This window comes from Colias eurytheme, chromosome 5 (assembly GCF_061535395.1).
Source record: "Colias eurytheme isolate Ceu_HAF_F1 chromosome 5, ilColEury1 Martin Lab GWU primary, whole genome shotgun sequence".
NCBI classification, from domain to species: Eukaryota; Metazoa; Arthropoda; class Insecta; order Lepidoptera; family Pieridae; genus Colias; species Colias eurytheme.
This window is the reverse complement of record NC_142984.1, coordinates 3451296-3472347: the sequence shown is the minus strand read 5'-3', so window position 1 is coordinate 3472347 and position 21052 is coordinate 3451296. Positions and strand designations below refer to the sequence as shown.

General features: G+C 31.1%; 1 protein-coding gene across 3 annotated transcripts in view; it reads right to left on the bottom strand.

Annotated features, from left to right (window-relative positions):
- LOC149908374 (uncharacterized) overlaps positions 1–18691 on the bottom strand; it is a 61804-nt gene extending 43113 nt beyond the window's left edge. For 2 of the 3 annotated variants that reach the window (XM_090101857.1, XM_090101858.1), the window contains exon 1: positions 17547–17738. The gene's annotated coding sequence lies outside the window, so the exon portion shown is untranslated. Of the gene's footprint in view, positions 1–17546; positions 17739–18588 lie in introns of those variants that run through there. The other variant, XM_090101859.1, reaches the window with a different exon arrangement.
- Positions 18692–21052: the final 2361 nt, after the last annotated feature.

Here is a 21052-nt window from a genome sequence, read left to right as displayed (position 1 = left end):
ATCTGATCCCATACTAAGCTTTCGCTTGTGTTGTGGAAAACAGATGGCTGATAAACATAGTATGTATAAATAATTTTAAATAAATACTTATATGGATAATTAACACCCCGAAACAGAGCAAACATCTAACGTTCATCACACAAATATTCGCCCCGGGTGGGAATCGAACGCACGACCAGTGACTTGGAAGGCAGGGTCACTACGGACCAAGCCAGACGGCCAGTCGAACAAAGGTCAAGTCGAAAAATATATTAAACGATCAGAAATATTGATAAACTATTACAGAATTATTATAGATCCCATTTGCTTCAATAAAATGAAATAAGCATGGGTTTAATACGTAACTTTAGTACCGTGTATGTACTTGCTTACTCAATCTTTGTTATATGTTATCTCTGTTTGATACATGAAGTCAAATATTTCATCGCTTTCTTTGATTACTGTTTGAAAAGGAATATTTTCTTTACAAGATACAAGGAAAAGTTCATGTTTCATTACAAACAGTAATAATGATTCTGATATTTAATGATTTGTAAATTGAGAAAAAATCAATGTTTCTGCCCGTAAATTTCAGACAGCGCTTTTGTTCAGTGACGCCATTTGTTGCTCACTATCTATTCTTCATTTCTCCTATAAAATAATAAAGCCCTTCCATAGATTAAAGAATTAAATTCGAGTTTTCCGACTACAGCTTTATTTGATTTAAAATAGCGACGGCTTTGTACATTTCAGTCCGCCGCTGCAAATTGCGAGGCGTTCGCAGCTTGCTCGAGGTGAAATAAAAAATATCCGATCCAAACCACTCGAACTTCTCAAGTTTTTAATTTCGATAAAAGCTTTACTTTATTATTATTGCTTATAATTTTTTCCCACTGTATTTTTCACACAGTGTATTTTCATTTCGTATTTACAAATGCTACTGTTATATGCTATAAATTGAAGACACTTTTTCATTAAAATATGGACCAACCTCATTTATATTCCTAATAGTTTTGAAACACTAAACTGTTTTCAGAAAAATGAGGTTTATTTATTTTTAAGTAATTGATGTTCGTTAGTTAATTGGTAGGTATCTATTTTCTCCAAATTTAATTAACAAGCATATTTGTGATATTTTATTCAAAGAGTATTAGCTATATGTATAATATTAATTAATTAAAAATATGATAGCAATTAGGTATACATGCGATCTTCGTGAATTTTACAGAATAATTTCATATTCTGGAAAAAAATGATAGAAACCAATGTTATTTTTGGAAGTTGTTTTTAACAGTTATTTTTAAAAACTCTTACGTTGAATGACATGAATTAAGAATACACGTATCTCCATAAACATGAAAAAGCTATTTATCTTTTTTGTAATTACCGCCCATTATAATAACGTCTCAACCGGTGTCATAATAGATACATAATATAAATAATTACGCTCCCACAGGTATTTCATTGTAATTGTAGTATAATGCAATAAAAAATTAATGCTTGTAACAACGTAAAACCAGTTAAGACCCTGGAATGTTGCCTTGGTCGCCTTTGGTTTGTCTTGGAAGAAATGTCATCATAATACAATACTTGTGGTATCTACGAGTGAGATTAGCACGTACTTACTTTATTTTGTAAGAAGGTTGTCCAAGCAGGTTGTTCCATTGCCACGTCAGTGTCGAATAAATAGACGACAAATTTTGAGACAAGATTATCGTAGATAATTTCCTCTATAGCTGCTGACCATCCTGGTCTCCGTTCTGCCAAGATCTTAATGAGTCTATTAAATTATATAATTTTGTTTTTATTCATATATCAGATACATTTTTAATGAAGGTCTTGAGTGCTAAACTTCCTCACAAGGTGTCACTTACTTTAACTGAATCGTTAAACTATAACATAAATCTAACAAAGTAATCAATTTAAATATACTCAAACTTAATCCTAAGTAAATCTCAATCTATTATTCTATCCAATTACTTTACAGTGTAGCTCTGCCTTAAAAATAATGTATTTACAGTTCACGTTGTTCACCTGCCCCTTATAGGTACATGTATACAATTTTTAGAAATAAATATAAAGGTTTAATCCAGCCAGCGACTGCAATAATCCGATTTCACTTGAATTCTGTTTGCTAAAACGTTCAACTAAATACAAATGGATTGTATTTTTCACTCAGTTGAAAATGTATATTTGTTCAACGAAATATAAAAGTCAAAACCGTTTTTGATATTTAACAATTAATGGAAATTGTATGTTTGCTAAATGTCAAACGTTACTCTGTAAACATCATGTTACATTCAATTATTGATCACTATTAGGATTGAACAGGTGTATTTCGAGTAGGTTCTACAGTATACTAATGAATGGAAGCCCATTGTTCCCATAATATAATCTCGAGACAAGCTACATCAAACAATGGTGTATGGGCCAAACGCATTTATAAACTTAACTCAAAATTAATTAATACACAAACATTGTGCAATTACGTACGATTCGTTTAGATATTATAAACTTAAAAAAGTACAAATTTTTCTGAGCCAATATTGAAAATATTGAAATAGTTTTATTGCCCTCATCCCTAAAGAGCACCTGGAGATGAAACAAACCGTAACAAATGTGTAAGAATTACATTACTTCATTGGCTTGGTTCAGGATTTTCCAAGAAAAACATTTCCTTTGCACAAAGAAAACAATACAGCTTCTTCTCGAAGCGATCGAAATTCCGAAACATAAATCAGAAGTCAGCCAATCGAGTATTTCCATAATCCGCCCATCGGATCACATCAGAAGGCAATCGTCACTCATTTTAATATTCAAAATAAAGCTCCCAATACGCTGATCCCGAATCACAATCGAAATCTAACTGTATTACATTGCTTTCGATATTTCCCGGGATTTACCGCTCCAGCCAGCGGATTTACAACTTTGACCGAAACGTTCACCCATAGCATTTTGTTAGCTTTTTATTGGCAATTTGTTACCTCTTGTATCTACCGGACGGTTATTTAGGACCAAATTGAACTTCACTTTCTTCATTAAATGTGTTCGTTAAGTTTTTTTCTGTGTACTATAATATAATGTTGAAGTATTATTACTGACAGAAAACTTTATATAGAGTTTGTCTCATCAATGTAACATTTATTTTATTCTATAAAAAGTTAAAGCTCCGATATAATATCTACATTTCAGAACTACAGACTACAAAGTTTAATACATACAAAGGTTTGAATTTTTTACTTATAGAATTAATGACTTTTTTATTTTAATGATCCTATTTATATTTGCAATTATGAAAAAACACTAGAAAAATAGCCAATAAATATTCATATAACAAGTATGGCTTTTACTCTTTCCCTTTTCTGCATATACACGCGACCGCTAGTAATTACCTACACAGATCTCAGAGTGTACCTACTAATGGATATAAACTTTATACTAAGAGTTAGAAGATGAAATAGGTGCCAGTTCTATGAATATGAATATATGACACAGTCGTTTTGAAAGTGCAGTCCATAAACCAAAATATATCTCCCTTTTGACTTATCTTTTAACGGATAAGGAATTTATAGGAAAACGACGTTTTTATAACATCATTTAAAATAATTTATATTATACTATTAAATAAGGAATACTTATATATTATAATAAGCATTATCTCAAACACAAATAAATCATATTCTAGACTTGTTCTGTCCTAACATATCTACCACACCGTTGACATTTTTTAATATATTCCTATATTTTACCTGTGATTTTACTATAAAAAATGCATATCGTTTTAACAATTGAATATCCATGCGTTCAAAAAGTGTACAGGTAAGAACTCGATTGCAAGGATATTGGAATACTTTCCTATATTTGGAAGTAACGTGGGCGAGAGCGACTTGACCGAGAAAATAGTTGTTCTTGCATGCGTTTCAATTTACTGAATAAACATTATTAGTCGTACACTAAGCTTTTATCCCCTTATTGTGTCTTGAAATTATTCTAAAAATTCGTTTTTCAATCACGAAAAAGTGTAGTTTTATAAAAAACTATCTTCTCTCTTAAAATCTAATACCGAGTTTTAATACAATGACGGATAAACAAGTACTAAGAACTTAATAAGTGGGAAATAATTGTTCCCCAAAGAAAAGCATGACATAACATTACATAACTATTGAAGTATTCGTATAGGTTCTGTGAACGGACTACGTACACGTGTGACTCGCATATAAGGAGATTTCTATTTATAGAAGGACGACGGCCCTGTCACTGACCTTATAGTTTAATGTTTGAAATGTCAACCTTTTTAAAATTCATAAGGACTAGCCCACACATCGGCACCTTAATGTTCATATAAGTTTGAACTCTAGTGTTAAATACGTTCTCAGTGATGGTTATTTATTCCTCTGTTCGTGTGTTAATTCGTGTAAAAAACAAAACTATACAAATTTTGACTGTTGTTTGACAAAAAGGCTGTATAGTTTAAGATAAATCAATGGCTGAAAATTGTATCTTCGTTAATTATTTGATCGTATGTTATCATCTGCTGCTGGATTTCAACTACAGATAGATTGACTTGAAGCCCTGAGTCAGTCAATATTATATACACGATAACCACTATTCTCATCAATAACTGTTCTTTTATTACAAAATCTACCGAAATTAATAATATATTTATGAAATAAAACATGAATTAAATATTCATTTTCAATTTGTACGTCACAAATGTTGAATCGTAACGAGTTTAACAAAACAATTTGCTTTTACATCAACAATAATCTCTGAAACTTGACATCACTGTGAACAATATTTAATTGTATAATGGATTGTATAAAACCCCTACGGAAATATGGAATGTTTCAGTTGAAATTTGTTACATAAAATAAAGCGATATATGTAAAGAATATCGAATGCCATGAGACATCCTGGCATTGATAAATAATACCGTTAGCAGCTAGAAAAATATAACCAATGCATTTCGAGATAGAATACTCACGTATGCGAACTTTACAATATGAATGATATTGTTATATATAGATATTATCGTATCACTACATAGTATAAAACAAAGTCGCTTTCTCTGTCCCTATGTCCCTTTGTATGCTTAAATCTTTAAAACTACGCAACGGATTTTGATGCGGTTTTTTTTAATAAATAGAGTGATTCAAGAGGAAGGTTTTAGACTTTAGTATATAATTTATTAGGTTTTAGACAAAGCGGGCGAAGCCGCGGGCAGTAAGCTTTGTTTTATGCTATTCGGCTAGTATAGCATAGAACAATGTTGCTTTCCGCCGTTTGTGTGTCTGTATTTTTTATTGTGAATAGGGAAGCTGTATGCTCAGATCTTGAAAATTACGCAACAAAATTTAATGTCTTTTTAAATAGAGTTGTTCAAGAGGAAGGTTTTAGTACATAATTTGTTAAGTTCCCTACAAAGCGGGCGAAGCCGCGCGCAGGAAACTAGTCATCGATAAACTTATCAAACTTTTAACATATAAAAATCAGACCACATTCGTTCTTAAACAACGGTACAATCAAGTTTTTAAGGATACGTATTACAGGTATTTTTTGATAAACAGTTAGTATTAACATATTTATATCATATAAGATAATTTCTTTATATAACTGAGAGCCGTTATGACGAATAAATTAATGAATTTTAGTAATACTATGACAGATATAAAAAATGAAATGAGGAGATAAAAATATGAATAAATAAATAAGTAATATGATACTGAGTAATAGCGTCACGTCAGTGACTTTTAATTAACATTATATCGGTATTATAGAAAATAAATGTTGCATACAACACCATCAATAACCATGAACATAACAAATATTTCAGTCTTTCGTAATATTGTATAGGTTCAAACCACTCTCGTCAAATTCATATTGCCGTACTTATCTACCTCTTCCTAAAGGGGTAAATATCTTAATGAGACAATATTTCCCTAAATAATTTCAAATATAAAAGAAATACTCTAATTACCTACTCAGTTTCCTATATCTTCCACTATATAAATAAATTATAATATTTGCGATAGTAATAATAAAATACAAAAAATCCACCATTTTTTTATCTCAAAAGATTCCCATAAAGCATAATTCTCACCGCATTGCTAACTATGTCGTACGTGCTGAGGTCACTAAGTACCGTTAAACAAATGGCAAAATTGCCCAAGTTACGAATGTAAAGACATAGTAGAGATCGAGGGCCGCGCCTCTCAGCCTGTTTGAATAGCCGACATCGTTGCGCATAATCGCCTTCCTTGCCTCACAGTTTACATTGGAATGTAATTGGTATTCATGATATAACTTATTTGAATTGTATATTGGCCATTACAATGAACTATTATGTTGTATATTTAACTAGGTACAACAAACCTTCTGCAAAATAAATATCTTAAGGGCTGATTTTTCAATCCTTAAGATATTTATTTTATATATCTAGTTTAATTCGTCGATTAACGTATTAAACTAGATACCATTTGAAAAATGTATTGTAATTGTCCGTTAGACAGTTTACAGGTGACATTTTAATATGTTCGTGTAATACTTTATTAGACGGATACATTTTAACCAAGGATTGATAAATCGGCCCTAATTCAAATAAAACCTAAATTCAAATATAAGTCAAATCGGATAAAATCTCAAACATATTATTGAAATACTTTGAAGCGCTGAACCGAATACGAAAATTTAACGTATAAAACGAAATAAAAGTTTATTTAGCTCGAAATTTCCACTTTAAACGTCCTCTCCAATAACAGCCGCGAACTCAAATCATGACTGATACACCGACATTGCGAGATAGCAGCGCCTAACTTTTCCAATATCGCTACACAAACACGCGAAATACTTTCATAAGCGATTTATAATCATCGGATAAAATGTCTCTTAGGAATTTAACATAATCTCAATATTACATCTACTACTAATTCATAAAGAAAAGCAGAATACCGCCGAATCTAAGAAACTTCGTGAATAATTTTCCTTTTACGACGCTCAGACAAAAATAATCGAATGGAAGTTCGAAAGTATTCCGCAGATAAATGGCATAATTCTGAAGCGAGAGATCCTATTTGCAATTGCTGCTAACATTTCGTGGAACTTGGCTTTGATGACTCTATTTATTACCTTAAATGTTAATTTACAATGAAAAGGATATGAATTATACGGCAATTTCGAAATAAAATCAAAATGTTCAGAGCAATTTATTCCCTTATGTCCTTATCGTTTCACAGTATAACCTAAGTTTGAAAATCACATAATGTGATACTCTGACGGTTTCCTGAATATGGTACCTAGATATTACAACGATCAAACTTTTGTTTGTTTATACTTATAGCTTCAAAGAGCACTAATAAGGCCTACTTATGTTGTTAAAATTACGTATGTATTATAACTGGGTTTACCGTACAAACGGTTACTAACCAGCATTTCAAACAAAGTCATGAAACCGTTAAGACAACGCACGCAAATATTTTGTCTTGCATTTTTCTAGCACAGTACGGAAGCATTTAACGATATCTACTATATTAAATAACAGAGAACACTGAATATTCAAAGTTATATTTATATATCTGTTTATACATGGCTATTTTACTCAATCAATTTTAAGCACAAACATAGGAAGTAATATTGAGGCATCTAATGAAGTAAATCTTCGTTATTTTTTGTTATTTTTATGAAAAACTAGTTGATTGGCTTCTCACGAAAGCATAATTAGGGTATTACCACTGTTCCCGGTAATTTTTCCAATTTTCGTTTTAATAAGAAACACTTGTACATTTACAAATATTTCAATTTGTCGAATTGTTCCAGGCGTTCTCGTATTTTTTCCTTAATAACAAGTATAACGCTTTATTACATTTTACTTTTCACTATCGCAAATTAATATCATTTATTCAACAAACGAATGGAGTATTAAAATAAAAAATCGCATCCAGCTCGCTTTTACCATTAATGTATTTTCAATCGTGAGAAGTTAAAACAATGTAAAATTGTTTGAAACACTTTCACATAAACTATTAATCCGCGATAAACATTAATATCTAATTACACGCATGTCCGCATATGCCGTTAATCTTTCACATTCTTACGTAGAAAAGAGCATATTAATAAATAAGGTATTCAGTACATTATACTACCTAATTAGCAATCCTGTCTGTCTCAGACAAGTGGCAGATAAAGCTTTGCTAGATAAGACTTATTTAAATTACAATCTATTGAATTTTGAATTTAATTCTAATGAACTGTCAAAGAAATAGGTACACTTTTACTTACATAAAGAAGTGTTGTTAAATGCATACACTGAGAATTTTTTCATTCTTAATAATTTATAATTGCAATTAAGTTAATTTGAAATATGAAATTTGAGTTATTCTTACTGTATAATAAAATATTTAGCTTGATGTTCTAAATGAGAAAGTTTGTTTGGATGGTTTTTCGTTTCAGTAACGCCATAACTGCTGAACCGGTCTAAATCAGACACAAGCTTTGATTTAATTATAGGTACTGTAGGTTACTCGTTACCTTTTTTAAATAATCAATAAGTACTAAAATCGTAAGTCTTCGAATACAAGGACAAAAAAAAGTTAAACCTACCTAAATTCAATTTATTCAATAGTGAGGATTTTTATGTTACTTCGAACTCAATAAAGTTATTGATAGTTTCAAAATGTCAAGAAGGTTTACAAGTTATAAACTTACTTATTAACCCAAAGAAAGTCTTGGCCTCCGGCAATAAGAGACTCTATCCCGCTATATCTTGAAGTATATAACTATTTAATAATTTAAAGGAATCAGATAGAATTGATCAGCTTGGAATTCTGCCAATGGAAATGCGCTTTATTTTAATAACACGTCAAAAACTTTATCACAAGTAATATTCACATTGTCAAGTTAAATATTTGAAATATTTGTGTAAGCATAAGTTTATGATTTATTCCTACTAAGCCTCTTCTAAATGGTACTTGTGAAGTACATTTCACCAGAACAAAACGTTCATATTGTGCACTAGCTTCAGCACACGGCTTCGCTCTCGTAGCGCTAGTTTAAAAAGCCTATAAATTTTGATTTTTTTTCCTTGTTTTGCTCAATACTTTTTCATGCAAAAGACATCTTTATAGCGACATCTTCGGCATTTATCATATGATTAGAACAGTATAATGTATACAAATACTAAAGTAAAAAATTTGCCTTCAGCGTAACCTCAATTTTCCACAAAATCTAATTATAGCGCTATTTTATTATTCATTTATAAAACACAATTTGAAATTTTTAATTTCGCTGCAAATTTAAGTAGCCCGAATAATAGAAGCGAATTAAAATATTATTTGCAATCTTCACTATAAAGAAAGTAATATGTTCACTTTCACTGGACACACTTAAAAAAACTACTCTAACGTACAATGTCTTTCAATACTAGTACTTTATTAATTCATTGCTTCGAAGAAATACATTTTTTCTATAAGCACCGCATTGATAATTAGAAATCTTTAATGCCATGTAAAAATAATCAATGCTTTTTATTAAGTCTCATTAAAATTAAAATTTATGCAAGCACAAAAATAATATTCTAATTAGTTATTAACTATGGAGTAATATTTAAAAAGTACCCACCAACGAGATCAACAAAACTAAGCTAACAATACAAAGTTTTTATCCTCTTATTGTTACTATCTCAGTTTTTACATAATTCCGTTACAATTGCATAATTTTAAGAGCAAACATTAAAAATTTTATAATTGTCTTTCCGCGAAATTTTAATATTAATTGACTTTCGCCGAATGAAACTACATTCTTTGAAGCCACGTTTTTATTCCATTGTCTCATCACAAAGACGATTTGAACTTATTGTTCAGACGCTTTTGTACGAAGGGAACGATTCCTAGAAAATAATATAACATTTCACGCTCAAGAACGCGTAAAAAACGGGATACTTTACAAGATTAAGTGTACTTACACCTTCTTAAGTTAATGAAGAGCCTACATTAGGGAGTGAAGAAACAGAGCGCAAACACATTTCATTTTAATGACAGTTATACGTTTAGCTGTAGCGTTTTTCTAAGTGAATATTTCGTCGTAACGGCTTTATTTATACACAAATAAAGACTCCTAATGTTCTTAATGAATTTGATAAATCTGACAACAAATGTTGTGAAAAACAGAAAGAATGTAGAGCCACAATACTTAATAGTAGCTAACGCTAGTAGAGCTATAATTAATATTCATTCTCCAAAAAATATCCACACTGTGAATTGAGAACCTTACGTCGTTTTGGGAACGTAGTTTACACGCAAAGTACATAACTGCGTTCGTAATGCGTAGTATTATGTACTGCTACTTTTTCGTTTTTAAATAACTGTACCTTTGTAACTGTATAAATTGCTCATATTTACTACATTATCTTAACTATCCATCCAATCTCGATGAGAATAGAATGAATTAGAAACATTGAATAACAAATGTTTTCGTAAGAAGTTTTGCAAAAAAAAAGCTTTCCTTTAATGTTTTAGAAGTTTAAAAATGTGGTTCTAGGATAAAATCATAATATTTCAATTCGATAAAAATAATCGATGAAATGAATAGTATCAGAACTAGAAGTAATAATGCTCTTCTTTTATATAATCTTGTAATATATCATTCAATGCTGAAAGATAGTGTACAAAAACAATTATTAGTTTTATTATAATACGGGTTGTAGGATAACTTCTATTCTAGAACAAAAGGTCAATGGCCGAACCGTAACGGTAGGCAATAATTGTGTAGAAACTAGTTTATTCTGAAGTATTAGCTATATTGAGTTTTTTCTCTGTTATTAAATTATTAAAACTAAAGGTGTGGCTCATGTGAGATCTACGATAACAACATACAATGTTGAATAGAAATATTATAATTATATTTAAATAAATAATAATAAAGTATAGAAATTAAAGTTTACAATAAAATCAAAATCAATTAACTATAGGTATAAAAAATACAATTCACAATTATTAAAGCTTTCGTGAAAATCGGGGCACGTAGCGAGCCTTTTTATCAACTTTTAAATTTATTTTTATCTTACAAATTGGGACACAAAATGAAACAATGAGAATAATTTCCTTTTTCTGACACTCAATGAATTCATATTCATATTTAACAGCATTATTTATTTATTTTAATATTAAAGTGAAACTTTTATTACATCGTCTCAAACTTTTTGGTCTGTGTAGCAGCGCATGTCGCGTGACGCTCGAACCGTACGATAAAGTTTCACTTTTACCGTGGTTTCATAAAACCACACAACATTTTTTATTCAAATAACTGAAATATTTTTACAAACTAAAAATTTATTATAGCATCCGTTTTTACTCCCCTCATATAAACAATACAAATCATTTATTTATTTATTTATTTATAACACTTCATTGTACAAAACAATATAGGAAATTTGGTACAAATTAGTGAGGTACAAAAATTTTGCACAATAGGCGGCCTTATTGCTACACAGCAATCTCTTAGCAATCTCTTAGCAATCATTCTTCAATACCATTTAAAAAAAATCTTTGTTTCTATATTTGTTGTACTTTGGTTGTACTACAATCCTTTGTGGCACAATATTCCAAATATTATGCTCTATTGAGTATGTAATCTATAATCCACTTAAATATTCTTTTTTCATTAAATCTAAAAATAGTTAATACTTTTGTACACTAGATCATGCGTAACTAAATGCATGAACTGGTGACCTACTATTACATTTCCGAGCGAGTATTTCGAAGGTATAGAATAACCGAAATATTTTATTGTGGGTACAGTAAGTTTGTTAGACTAGACTTAGCTCTAGACTCTAGAGTCTATTTATTTTTGAAAAGTATTTTGTTACCTAAAATTATAAAATTTTTTAAAAAGAGCTTTTACAAATTAATTAGCAATTGCTGTTACTTACATAGAATTGTTAAAACTAGGCTTTAACAATTGAGGAACCTGACATAGTTCGTATATTGTAAAGTTGTTCTTGCTTTTTTATGAATTATCTTCTTATGATTATTATCGTCATAGGACAAAAAATCTATACATAAACGTGAAGAACAATCACAAATTTTGAAAGACACAATCTGCTCTTTCACATACAAATGCATGACTCCAATTTCCTTGAACCAGATTCTCGTTGCAATGCGACCCATTTATGCGTAAACCGATATCAGATTTCTAAAGGTGGTAGTCGAGCCTTAAAGATGAAATCCATATTATTCTGTAGGTACGTCGTAACACTGCAACCTATCTTGTTGATGCAGATGCTTGCTATTGAACTGTTTCCATAAAGCAGTGTACCTACAGTGGAAGTTACTTAATTTCCTGTCATATTATATCAGCGTGTGTATTATGTACCCAGGTCGGGGAAGCTATGTATAGTATTGTATAACGTGTAAATCTTCTCAAGTGTTGTGTTCCTTCTTATCAAATGGTGGAAAACCTAGATTTCAACAGAGCACTAAATTTTAAAAATTAATTTATGGACAAATTGAAGTTGTAGAACTCTAATATACCTTCTTTGTAAACAGATCGATGATAAGCCAATAGAATAAAGAATACTATTTGCATACAAATTCTTTCATATTTTTGAGAGGAATTTATCTTATACCTAGGTACTAGAAAGAGATCGCCTGTCCTAGTCGATTCATTATTAAAACCATTGTATCACAGAAAAAAGCAAAATACTCACTTAAGGTAAAAAATAAATTTCTTAAATTACCTCTAGATTGTAGATTACTCCATTTATTTACTTAACAGCCACTAGTGGCCGTCTAGACTCTCTACAACTAAAATATTAACAAACATCCTAGAACGTTTACCCTTAGTTATTCAATTTACGCTATAGTTAAAGTAAATTTGGAAATTTACTTTAAAGCTTGCGCGGAGTAAACCACAATATTTCTGAATATAGGTTGAAATTACCGAACCCTTTAAGTATTCCAGACAAAATAATATACGATTGTACCTTTAAAATGTATAATTATTACCGCTCTTCCTTAATACAAATTGTAGATATCTTATATATAAAATTCTCGTGTCACAATGTTAGTCTGCATACTCCTCCGAAACGGGTGGACGGATTCTCATGAAATTTTCTGTGCATATCGGGTAAGTCTGAGAATCGGCCAACATCTATTTTTCATATGTACCACGGGCGAAGCCGGGGCGGACCGCTAGTTTTTATATAAAATTGGGCATAATTTGCCATGAAGAAATAGAAAGTGATAACCGTTGGCTATTTTGGTGACACTTCGTGACTATTGCAGTGAAGGCGATCAGGTTAAGGCTCAAGGCGAAGCACATAGCCAAATACCGAAGCCAATAAGAATTACAATAGATGCTGTTAATATCTCAACTGGTGTATTGAGCACAAATTCTCGTTAGAGAACTATACTCACGTTCATTCTATGCTACTAGTTGTTGATAGTTGTTTCCAGAGATTTAATATTTTACTTCTATAGCATAAAAGAGCAACGTCTTTTACTACATAATTCGACGCTATAGCAATCGACATAACTATCAAATACTCAGATACATTCCCTCTTAGCATTCCCTGTCCAAATATGATAAGATTTTAAAATCCTTGACATTTTTAGAGAAGATCGATAGCATGATGTAGAGCGTGCAGAAACGTCGATTTATAAAACGTCTTACGTTCTTTGTAACTGCCGAATAAAGCTGACGTTGAGGGATTGAAGGCATCTAGCTGAAACTTCCGTACATCGGGGAACGTAAAAATATTAAAGTTGAACCTTTCCACTTATGCTCGGCAAATTACCGTGTGCATCGTATCCTTTAAAAGTTAGTATGAAACGAAAACTTTATAACGATCTCGTATCGACTTATTGTTGGAAATTTGTAAACTAGGAAGGAATTTAATATGCAAGATTATTACCCTAACTTAAAGTTTACATTTTAACCGGATGAACTCGTTAATATATGAGCTAAGATCCAAATCCAATTATACCAAACAAGACTAATGAACTAACAATAATCTATTAACAGTTAACACCATAAGCGCCTCGTAATCTCCACGTGTTATAGGTACCTCTGACATTTTGAATTGACTGCCAATATTGTTGTTTATACAATAATTTTCACTATTCATCATAATTTCACCTTAACACCTAACGGCATATAAAATCTCAGATGGACGTCATTTAAAATATATCCAACTAAATATTAATATATTCAACAAATCTTCTCTCAGAAACGCTTTGAATCACACATACCTACATATATACCTATACCGACTATTGATATAACAGTTGTATACGGGTTGAAATGGCACAGTTACTCTATACATGCCCGGAACGAAAACAAATACCTTCCTAGTCCATCTTGTAGAAATCAGTTATACAATATAAGAAACTGAGGCGGACCAGTCATGCTCTCATAAACTGGAAAATCCGATTGCCACGATATTATTAACTACACGGATAAATTGATTTTCATGTTATATAAATTCCTCTTCGGCTAATTAATTTTGGATGGCTCCGATGCAATTATATGTTGCTACAAACTTTCCCGATGCATATGTTAATTTATGGTTTGATCGGAATTTCTAGAAAAAATATAATCAAGTCGAGGTAAACTGACAGTTATGTATGTTTATCTGTAATCTTATTTTTTCTCTAAATTTCTATTGAATTGATTCAGGAGACTACTTTTATCGCAAAATTGTATTGTCTAACAGGAAAACAAAATCTATAGAACAAAGTGAATAAAAGCTTTTACAAATATTATCGCATCCGTCATCAAAATATTCAAAGAAACAGTTCATAAATGATTTACTAACAAATAGAATTTCTTATCATTACGTATACCTGTATTTATTAAATGGAACACCACTTCCTTTCTCGATAAGATATTGTCTCTAAGCTTTTTTCCAAGCTGTTTACAAGACACTCAATGACTCATAATATATGCACATTGCACGTATTCTAAACTTTTAAGCTAAATGAAAGTACATATAATTTCACAAAAGACTCTTTATTTGCATTTCCATGATTGAAAAAAAAATACGAATAGCAAAGCGGCTTCAAATGACGTAAAACAAAACATAAATCTTAAGCACACAATTCACTTACACAGGTTGTGCAAACAACGCAAAGAAAGTGCGTATATTTTATTACGGATGCTCCATACTTTCTTCTCTATACGACTCATATTTCAAACTCAGCCAAGTAAACTTATCACATTACTTTTACTGGATGTCAACTTAAATATATAACGTCGTATACTGTCCCCCAGTTAATTGCATATTTTGTTCTCTAGTTCTATAAGTAAGAGTTACTGAAACATTCTCACTGGGAGTATTAAAGATGAGCCATTTCTCCAAAGTTTAACATTACTTCAGACCTAGGTAATATTTCACGTCTAAGACACTAAAACGCCTACCTACGCAGAACATAACTCCGTCTACGAATGTATTGTAGTATCTATTGAAATATTTTGTGGTACTGTCGAGCTTTTAGAGAAATTTTAGAGAAAATTTAACGAATAAATAATCCACGTAAATTTTCTTATTGCACATGCAATAAGAACGATAGATACGTATCTATGCAGAGTATGCAGGTTTGTAAGTTAAAGTTAATTATTGTAAAATGAAAATAGAGTACATGAGTAGGTACCAGACGCTTTCAAATACTGACAAATGATGTAAAACTACAAAGCAATAAGAAAACTGTTATACAATACACAGACTCTTACATCAGTAGCGTTAAAATCACTTACAATTGAGTTTTTACTAAATCCACCTTTCAATTTATCTTAACGTTCTTGTTTGGTTTGAAAACTATAACAAATTGTTGATTCAATTTGCAAGAGTTCGAAATGTTTATAATTTTTATGTAACATTTCATTTGTTGGAAAGTATGAAATAAATGAAAACGTATATTTCCTGAATCCTAGTGTTTTCAATTTAATCCTCTTGGGTTTTCTACATTGTAATCCTTTGAAATTAAATGAAATGATTTGATACTTTATTTTGTTATTTAAAAATACATTCATTAATTTGCATATACTGATACAATATTTTGATGAAATCAACTAGATCCCGACTACAGAAAATTGAATTTACTTCACATTCAGAAAAAACGCTTTTAAGTTTTATTCTGTAACATAACATAACATTATTTAGTAAGTTTTATTCAATAGAATACTAGGTACATACTCGCTATATGATTTCTCATTTGATGAGTTGGACCAACGTATTTGAACGTTAAATAAAATACGTTCATTACAAGTTTTGGATAAAGCTCTCTGGAGTAATAAAATATGTATTAAAAAGGTCATCGGAATTGCGAAAACCCATTTATGTAATACGTTAAGTTAACGAATATTGAAGTAACTAAATAATTAAAATATCTTGAATACGATTTGAAATCAAAATAAATTAGATATTCCATTGTCGATTTTATACAATTAACAGCTAATTTTTGTGTGCTTTCTAAATCGAAAGCATAAATCAAAGTATGATATACATTCACAGCGAGTTTCCTATTCTAAAGAACTTTCAACAATTCCATAATACAATTGACTAGTTCAAAACCCACAGAATTTTACCATATTGAGTCATACAATCTTGATTGGTCGTTTACTAACACAAGCGGTGAACGGTAAACCAAAATACCTCCTGCAAATATGACTTGGTATTGTTTTCCTTTCGGCTCAGTGGGTCACGTTCAACATCTGATGCAATTTGTGATCATTCTCATTCCAGTTTATTCGACAATGGACCGAAATTAGCATTATTATGTTGCTACAATGCTCGTTATACGGCTTGCAGAGTTGTTTCCATGTAAATGATAGTTTGATTAACGTTTCTATTAACGTACATAAATTTTAATTAAACAAACTAAAAAATATATAAACAAACGAAAATATTTATATAATAGTATCTTAATTCATTTCAGTCTTTGAATCGTAAACTGGTTTTTATCTTGCCTATCAAGTGTTGAATGTACGTGACACGTAGGTACACCACGGAATATATTATCTTTTCAAGATCCACCTCAATAATGCTTTAAAGTACAATATTTACTTCACTACAACATATAAGAACATCATCATAATAACCACTGACCGCATAAAAGCAAACACGTAATGATTGGTATGCGTACTTTCAAATTGTTTCACGAAAGAGCTTTAAGCTCATGAGAGGAAATTGATAATGACGTTGACCTTCATTGCCTAGAGTTATTTATTGTAGCCTATTATAGCTACAACACTTATTAACTGTAGAGAAATTTACAGAATTATTTCAAGTACATATTAAATATATATCTATGAATATTAAATTCATAACAAAATGCACAATCCAATGTACGGTAGCGGCAATGATAAAATGCCAACATTCAGGAATAACTCCGCGGTCGTCTCTTGCAACGTATGAATTTTTCACATAACTAAATATTTATTCATTCAAATGGCTGCCGTTGCCGCGAGTTATAAAACAAATATATTCCACGGGAACGTACCCAGTTCCGAACTAAACTGAAGTTTATTCATATTGATAAGTGGTCGTTTAAAATGCAAAGTGTTTATCTGAAACTTGCCTTTGAAGCGTCGAGAGTTGGAGGATCCTAGACGAGACACTATAAGCACACAGTATCACACACAGAACATTTCACAGATCGATTTGGTTTCACTGCACTAGGTTTATCACTAGTTTGTGCGGAGAGGGCATGGACCTGCGCAGTCGCCGGTTGCCGCGGATCGAGTACCGTTGGTCCGTCGAGCGCCGGAGGGTCGGAGCGGCTCTGACATTTCATTTCTTTACTTTGTCGTGATTTTTTATCACGCTTCTGCTCTACCTTGACTGTGTGGGTGAAGGTACGCTACGTGTTTACTCGCATCGGTCAGGTTGCGATCATTTCATGTATTATTTACATGTGCGTCAGATGAAATGTATAACTATATTAATTATGTTTCATATTTAACCATCGTTATATGTATAATTATTTTCTATGTTACGTAGATTTATATTAAATTATCAATCATATAATACAATAATAATTGAGATATCCCAGTGACTTTATTATTATTTATTTGGAACTCACAGTAACAATAATAACAATTTAGACATAATGTTTTATGAAACATAAACTATGTAGTTACACATCATAGCAAACATTAAAATGATAGATCTATGCGCCGATAAAATACTACACAATCTATTTAAACCATTGCAGAGTAAATCGTGACTGCGCGTACGCAACCCGAGTGCTGACAAAAGACATCAACGCGTCTACAGTGAAACTATTACCAACGAGAAGGATTAAATGTCTTGAGAGATGGATAGATTGCATTCAGTAATATCTGAGTATAAAAAATACAAATAAATTATATGAAGATTGATATTTGATGTTAAGATATTAAGAACTAATTTATGAATTGGTGCAAACTTAACAGGGCTTTTGCCAGCCTCGATCAGTTTACTTTTTTACATCTACCTTTTTTAAATTAAATTACAAATTCAGTTAAAGAGTTATTCCTGCGCGTTCTCTAGAAGACAAATACAACAAGAATGTTGTTTATAAAAAAAATCTTAAGGTTGAATTTTTTAGCACGTAACAAAAAGAACAAAATAACACTCACCTGAGAATTGGAGATATGAAATGCGGATCGTAAAACAGAAGTTATCAAACCAGAGTAACCTTCATGTGGATGATATTACAGAGACGGTTTTTTTATTTTCTTACAACGCCTTCCACTACTCTTCTTCTTCCCTACAGATGGAAAACACCTCATAAATAATTTATATTCCACTTGATCCTTCATGCTTGATTAAAATTGACAAAGGAGAATACTAAGTATAATTTTAATATAATATTTATTTATTTATATTAACCACGTATCAAGCAAGTTCGCTTTCAGAGTGGTTTCCCCGAACACGCTTCGTACAAAGTTTAATTACCTATTACCACTAGTGCGGTACCATCGTATTAACGAACGATGGTTGACACCACAGACATGTATCAAGATAGACTAAGCGAGTGTATGTACTTCCCGTGTCCAAACTAAGTTTATGAAACTTACTTGACGCTGGCCTACACTCAGTCCGCGCTTGCAGTTCGCCAAGGAAAGACGTGAAGCTGAATAAAGTAAAATGCCGAATTGCGCCGTTATAAACTGTAGAAACTCCACAGTTGTGAGTGGCCGAGTTAGCAGAGATGTTTCCTTCCACCGGTAAGTAATTTTCTAATCAGAATATGCACTATTTATTTTAAAATCAAATAAAGAATATCTGTGGAAAACGATCGTGACAAACACGGATACCAAATCATACGAAATGATTCGGAGTACATTGCGGCTTTTACTTGGCACGGTAAAGATCGCGTCGTATGATAACAAGCAATGAATAGCGTCTTCTCATTTTTCTGTTCTCATTTTTCTGTCCAATTTTGTGGTTAGTGATGTTCATTTGATGCAACAGTTCTCGATTCTAATCGATTTTATAATCGAACAGAAAAATGATAATTTGAAGGAGCAATTTTTCAGAAAAAAAGGCATAGATTTTTTTTGTCATTTAATACGACTTGACCTAGAACTTTTAAGTATTTTAATACAAAGGTACTAAAAATAAATATTATGACATGGACGCCATTAGTTAAAGTGTCATCTTGGGAGTTTTTTAAGAAAACTCCTTATTGCTTAGACTATGTTTGTTTTTTCAGTTTTCCAAGTAACCCGAACATAAAAGGAAAATGGATCGATGCAACGGGACATAAAGATTGATTGATTGACAGTTTCATTACTTTCTTTCGATGGCCTCTCTAGTACGTAGTACATGGTAAATCAATGGGCATATGTAAGAAAAAGCTAAAACACATTAGTTTACTTGTTAGAATATTAAAAGGTTTATAACTTTATTTTATCATCCCTCTGTCTATGGTAATTGTCATTTTTCTGTCTTGAATCGATTTAGTAATCGATTACGATTCATTTATTTGACTACCTCTTAGACATAGATTTGATCTGATTTCTTTCGATTTACTTCGATGGATAGGACGATACTAGAATCGCCGCGCGAGTGGCGGCCTAATCGATTTAGCGTAAAATGAAATTAACATCACTAAAAAGCGCTCGTGACGTCATAACGCGTCAAGGTCAGTACAAAAAATATGACACGCTTGGTTTTCATACAGATCGCGGTACTTGCGTTGTCTACTTAAATATACATGTCTGTGGTTGACACTCACGCGGCGCGCCTCTTCTAAGGTTATAATGTTTTACATTGATAACTCCTCTTTAATATTAGAAAATATTGAAATAAATAAACTATTCGTAACATTGTCATAACGTGAAATTAATGTCGCTCATATACATGTTATCTTGTTATAAATTCAAAAAAATCCTAAACATGAGTTTTACAGTAATTATAAACTAATTTTAAAGGCATATAATGTACCTACATATTACAAAGTTTGTGATACAAACGTCTATTATCTACAACAACAAATCAGTATCTTTATTAATCAGAAACAGCGTGTTACTTATTCTTTAAAATACATAGTAACTACTTCTGTATTTATATTTATAACAATATAGATTAAATAATTCTTTGATATATAATAATATAGTCTATACCAATGTCAAAGAGGTCTGCAATAAGATACGCAATACTCACACATCGCTGGCTCCGATCGACTTCAATCCACTCCCTAATATCGTTTTAAATCTACTTTATACTGTCATCTTCTTTTCAACAAAATTGGATTTATACTCGCAAATACATAAAATCTTATTTTGAAATATTCAATGATAAAATGTAAGATTTTATATATTTCCAAATCGACTTTTCATAATATTCATTAGGACATATTACATACACTTAGTTGTACTTTTAAAATGGTGATGACTACTACTTATAAAAAAATATATGTATTTCAATATAAGAGTGTGAATATGCTCGATTCATAATATACATGTTTGCTTGTTACAATAAACAAACAATTACTGTATAGTGCTGATCAAAATAAATATTTTCTCTACAAAAGAGTATCTCATAAAATTCTTGTGTCATAAAAATAAACTTACCTAGTTATTAAATTAAAATTAA